Raw genomic sequence first — 6,543 nt, 5'->3', positions numbered from 1 at the left:
AGTATCCGTTAACTGCCAGACACTCCACTAAAGACCGACAGCTGAACTCTCCTTACCACAGATATATTATGTGTTGATCTTAACCAATGAGCAGTGCGACAACCCTTCACAGATCGCTCGTAAGTACAGCTGGGTCAATAACCGTTATGCCCTTGTAGTTACATCTGTCTCCTTAAGTACCACTGATCCCTCTAATGAACATAAGTCATAGTCCTACTATGACTGAGTCTTTTCTTCCAAAGAGAAGCTGTGGCCACTATGTTCAAGCCCCAGAATCAACCCTTATGGGAGCAATCTATACTTATCCCTGCTTCGGGAAAGGAGTGAATTCTATCTTGTGGATTGAGTTCCCAGCTCCCAGATAAGACAAGTCCCCAAAAAGGTAGGCATGTGGAGTTGGCAATCTTACCCATACTAATCAAAGGACCGCCCTCAAAGGCAGGAGTTCCAAAATACTCAGGATTGAGGTTGTGTCACCTATGGTCGTTTAGGTGAGATGTAAGTCTCTAGTATCAACGGTGTTATATATAGAGTCTAGTCATTTCGTGGTTCCGTCTTATACAAACTCTTTGTATAGGACACCCCCGCTCGCACGTCTCCACATGAATGGTCAGGATCTACCATCTATAGTTGTTTACAACATTTGCAAACTTCTACAAAGGAGGTCGTATCCGTAGTGTCACCAGGATGAGGTATCCCACCTTAATCCTTATACTACAGACCTATTTAGGTTATCACTTAAGGCATGATCTACTTGTATATCACATATACATGCTTAAGTTTACATAAGATAACCAAGGAGCTTTGTTTATTGGATATGATTAAATGCTAGAATTAAATAACAATTATTTTATTCATTAAACAATGTGTATATTTACAAAACAACGAGACTCCGGGAGAATTAGGACACAAATCCCAACATGACCATCATAAACATTCAACTGTCGAGCAGTTTCTCAAATTTCTTTTCTTTTTTTTTTTTTTTTGTGCATGCATCTAAAAAGACACGCTATTACGTAATCTTTCAATCCCATCTCCTATCACTGGCAACTCATCTTTCATAATCAAGTTCAGAATATGAGCACAACACTGCATATGAAATAAACTCCCATCCAATATTAAGTTTCCATACAAACTATCAACAAGCATATTAACCATGGAGTCATTTGTACTACAATTATCTACAGTTACTGATGACAATTTTCGATCAATATTCCAATCTAACAGACATTCCATTATTTCTTCATGAAGCATCTCAGAAGTGTGTGGAGAAGGGACATATATAAACCTGATTATGTTGTTTTGCAAAACCCAAGTATCATCAATAATCAAACATATACAAACATTATTTGTAGAAGGTGATGAAAACATTGTTTTCAACCTACCAAAGATTTAATTAAAAAACCCCTCTTTAGACTTGGACTTCATTTTCAAAGCATTTAACCCCAAAATTAGAAGCATTCAATTTTCAAAAAGACCCCAAATGCATTCTAACATACTTTTCAAACATATTCAAACCTAAAATTCAAAGCATTCAAAAATCAAACATACACAAACATACTTTCCAAACATATTATTTACTAATTTCAAACATACTTTTCAAAAATATCAAACGGGCAAACAGGTGAACGAAAGGAAATTTTTACCGGCTTGAACGGCAACAAATCTCAGACGGCAGTGACTTGAAGTCTTGAAAGTTGAACAGATAGATCTTGCCTCTCGAAACAACACAAAGTCTCTTTTTTTCAAATGAAAAACAACACAGAACAGTCAAAATATATAAAACAAGACTCATGTATTACCTTTCAAACAAAATAGTCAAAGGCAATACCCTGTATTACCTTTCAAACTAAAGGCACAAAGTCTTCACGGTGGGTGGGCGGATGGCAGACGAGGACGACACTCTTCACGATAAGCTTCTCAATGATTCTCACGGGTGAGGTCGCGTTGAGGGAGGTACTTTTTAGTCTTCACAGTTCACGACACTATTCAGTCTTCACGGGTGAGCTCGCGTTGAGGGAGGTGGCGTTGCGTTGGCACTCTTCACGCGTTCACAGGTGACTCGGTGAGGACCTGAGGTGGCGTTGCGTTGGCCATTGAGGGATTTAGGGCAGTCGGCACTCTTCCTTCACGGTAGGTAAGGGTAAACTTCTCAAAGACTCAAATCTCAATGATTCTCATTTCTCGGTAGAAGGAAAAGGGAAGGAAGGAGAGGAGAAGATTTAGGGCGTTCTTTTGGGCTTTTATTTAGACTTCTTGGCTCCAAACTTCAAAATTCAACATTATATATTAATATTATAAGCATATATATATATATATATATGTATATATATTAATTATTTTATATTATTCTAAATATATATTTATAAAAATTAAAATATATAAAATCGGGGTTAGGGATTAATCAGGGTCGGGGCGGGAATACTGTTGAACATGAGGACCAAATGTAAACTAGACAAAAAAAAAAAAAAAAACCCAAACAAACAAAACTTATGAGTCAAAAAGGTCCCCCAAATACTATTTTCCTTTTTTTTTTTGTTAGTTTAGTTCTTAAAAATGAAATCAATGAAATTAAATAAACCTCAAACTAATAGACTTGGGGCTCAAAACTTCTAAGAAATAAAAGATAAAAAAATGTAGGAAATGATTAATTTCACATTTTTATTTACTTCTATGGAAGAAGAAAATAAATTTTGATACAAATGATTTTTTTAATAAAAAAAACCTAGTTTAAAAATTATGTAACTAATTAAAAGTTTAGGGACCAAAATTCTATATATTTATAAGTTTTGGGCTAATTTTTATAATTGTATAAGTTTGAGTGTCTTTATCTTTTGATAACAAAGATATGTTTTAACTAATTGAACTATCCAAATATGGTCACTTAATTTATGTAGTTAACAAAATACAATATTTGAGGTACTATTACTTGTATAATAAAAAATTAGAAAAAACCTAAATATAGACTAAAATAACGCACACCCAAATACAAACTAATTATAACTCGACAAAAATAGTCTGTCCCATACAAATACTATTATAACCTAGACTAAAATAGTCTACCTCAAATATGAATTAGGTTAAAAGTCACTTTTGGTCCCTGAACTTTCTTTAAAATAACAATTTAGTCACTGAACTATGGTTTGTAACGATTTAGTCCCTGTACTTTCAAATTTTAATGATTTGGTCTCTGAACTTTAGTATGTAACAATTTAATCTTTGTACTTTCAAAATTTTAACAATGCAATCCCTCAAGTAAAAAATTTAGTCACAATTCGATGTCAATTTTGAATATTTTATGATGTAGACTTTATATGTTGCAAAAATATTGAGTATTTGATCAATTTAACGGTTTAATTATGCATGAAATCTCATGAAATCTTATCATTAATTTCTACATTAGGTACTAAGTTGTTATAAATTTAAAGTATATGGACTAAATTGTTATAAACGAACGTTTAGGGACTAAAGTGATTTTTAACCTACAAATGTATAATCTACTAGGGGTGAAAACGGTTCGGATCGGTTCAGTTTGGTAGTTAAACCGTATCGAACCGAATTTTCTAATATGTTAAACCGGATCGAACCATATTTTATAGTTTCATTGAGTTTTTGGTTCGGTTCGGTTCGATTTTTGTGGTTTGAATGACGACCCCTATAATCTACACACTAGTATAACCACACTATAACAACCAACTAAACATCCAAATCGTTGTTAATTTTATTTTGTTCTTATATTAAAAAACAAAAGTAAAAGTCAATTATTTAACATATTTTTTTTACTAATGTAATTAAGAAACAAGAAATAAAAATAAGTTACAAAAACCTATATAGTTTTAGTTTTTAAGAAAAAAGTTTATTTTAATAATAAAAATACCAAAATAAAGTAGCTAACGATGGTGTAAAAAAAAAAAAAAACAATGGAGCCTGAACTTAAAAAGAAAATGTGCATGAGAAATTATGACGGGGAGTCGAGGTCACAATTCTGAATTAATGAACAAACTTAGAACAATAATATAGAAATAAATAAAAGAAGTAAAAAGAATATTGAGTTTTTAAAGTTCAAAATTGCGGGGAAGGATTCAGCTGTTCGTCCCACATCGCCTACGTTTGAAAGGCTTACAAACGCGATGATTATAAGAGCAGTGGAGTGATACGAAACAACTCATACCTTTCTCGGCCTTTTGGCTAAGATCAAGTGTAGTATCTGTTCTTATCAGTTTAATATCTGATACGTGGGCCATCGGTCCACATGATATTAAATTTATTTTTCTAGGGGGAAGGTCCACCAAAGTAGCTTGCTACTTGGGCCTTCGAGCGTCGCCTTTGCGTTGCACTATTGCATGGGCCTGGCGCACTCCTCCAAGTTCAGTTTCAATTTTTGTAGCCTCATTTAAGAGTAAAGCCGATTTCTGCCAATTCTTCATTTGTTATTTCTTTCAACGTATTTACTTTATAATTTCATTGAAAACCAGAGCAAAAATTTATAAGAATATTTCAACTGCTTAGACGACCTTAAATGATCAAATAAATGAAGGAAAGTTTGTTTTGGGTGAAGATGAAACGAGGGCTGAAAGGGAAGATGAAATGAAGGTTTTGGTGAAGGAGGATGAAACCGATCGGTAAAGGAAGATGAAAACGGTAGAATGAAGGAAAAAAGTGGGATTTTTTATGCTAAAACGGGGAAAACACCAAATTTGCCAATTTGGTTTCAATTCTCAACTATTTTCCTATTGGTTTTTTTCTTTTTTAATTTTTTTAAGAAAACAAAAATCCAAAACCTTTAATACATTACCTGATCATGTTTACTGGAATCCTAACCAGCCAAATATTATTGAAGCTACGTTTGAGATTTGTCTTAGCTGTGTCATTTGAAGAAAATCTGTAACTGTTTTTCACGTTTACAAAAACAGATTTAAATTAAATTGGTTAAAACCGTCGTTAAGAAAACATTAATTCTACGTCCATTTTAGAATCAGGTAGAATTTTTAATAAACGAAAACTAAACAATCGCGTAACAGTTAGGTAAACGGTCGCTTAGTATTATCTAAACGATCGCTTAACAAAACCCAAACGATCGCTTAGTATTATCTTTAAGAGCCTCATTTAAAAGTAGAGCCTATTTCTGGTTAGTTCTTAATGATTTGTTCTTACCTTCGGTTTGATTTTCTATATGTTCATAATTTTAATAAAAATCGAAGCAAAAATTTATGAGTACTAATTCCAATCATTTTAAAAATAAAAGAATTTAATTTGTGATTATTATACGACACACGTGTATAAATATAATTTGTTTATAGAACTTATTAAATGCATACAAATTTCAATGGTATTTAAAAGAAAAGTCCTAATACTTTTTCCGAACTATGAAACAGGGTAATAAGTGGCAATGAAGTTAGCACAACTTTGTAACACAGCTTTGTAACTTTTGGCACCTTTTCATGAAAATAACAAAGTATAAATACTGGTGTATTTTGACATTTGAGAGGAGAATTGGATTTTTAATGAATATTTAGAGTTTGGATCTCGAGGGAAAATTTGTACGGATGACCCAAAAATTGGGCCCAAAATGTCAAATGACCCATTTTTAAGAAATAATGTCAATTGACCCTCTGCTGACATCATCGCCATACCAAATTACGTAAATTGCCCTTACACTGGCCTCACGAGGTAAATCTCGCTCTTATCTGATTAAACGCTCTCGCTTGAAATTCCCTGGTTTGATGTGGTTGCTCGTCAGTGTACTGTTGATTTGACAAAATGTCACGACGAAAGCCTCAAATCAAATCAATAATACCTAAACACAATACAATGGTGATTTCTTTAAACTCTAAACTTCATTTCAAAAGTGATTACTTCTCTGGTTTTTGACGGTGTTTTGTTGAACGGAGATTTTTCGAATGAGGATTTTCAAGACGAGGTTTTCTCAGAAAGGAACAGCTTTTTCAGAAAGGTGAATTATTTTGAGTTTGTTTAATTATTTTTTATGTGTTATTTCTGGAAGGATAGCATTACGAAATTTTGTATTGGGAGAGAGTAAGAAAGAGGAAGAATAAGAGAGAGAGCGAGATGTTGAGCGAGAGCGAGAGCGAGAGCTAGAGTACACTTCAATTGCTTGTACAACTTAATGATAAATGTTCTCTTGCTTTGTAGGATGACAGAAAAATGTCTATTTATTCAATTTGGAGGTGCTTGGGATGAGAATGAAAGTTCGTATATTGGGGGACAGTTGAAAGGAATCGTTGTGCCCCCTACAGTGAATTATGAAAAACTTAAATCTCGCATTTACAGGGCTACAAAAGTCAGTTCTTCAGATTTTGATCTTATCCTGAAAGTTAAATATAATCTTGAATTTGAAGCCCCTCCACAATGCATAACGGATGATGATGATCTTCACTTCTTTCTTTTGCGAGAAAAGGTTAGTAGACTTCAGATAGCTGTAACGTTAAAGTCTAAACAGGACGAACGGGTTGGAATGGGGTTTGGAAATGTGAGTTATGATGATACGGCTGTGGACAGACAATACGAGGAATCATATCAGTT

The 6,543-nt window shown here is 33.5% G+C and overlaps 1 non-coding gene across 1 annotated transcript; it reads left to right on the top strand.

Moving 5' to 3' along the window:
* Positions 1–4,167: 4,167 nt before the first annotated feature.
* LOC150032460 (U2 spliceosomal RNA) lies at positions 4,168–4,363 on the top strand. Its single transcript, XR_016524947.1, has one exon. It is a non-coding gene; the product is annotated as a U2 spliceosomal RNA (small nuclear RNA).
* Positions 4,364–6,543: the final 2,180 nt, after the last annotated feature.

Source organism: Benincasa hispida, chromosome 11 (genome assembly GCF_027475165.1).
Source record: "Benincasa hispida cultivar pf3 chromosome 11, pf3_genome.v1.1, whole genome shotgun sequence".
Taxonomy (NCBI): Eukaryota; Viridiplantae; Streptophyta; class Magnoliopsida; order Cucurbitales; family Cucurbitaceae; genus Benincasa; species Benincasa hispida.
The sequence above is the reverse complement of the archived record's forward strand: the minus strand, read 5'-3'. Positions and strand labels throughout refer to the sequence as shown.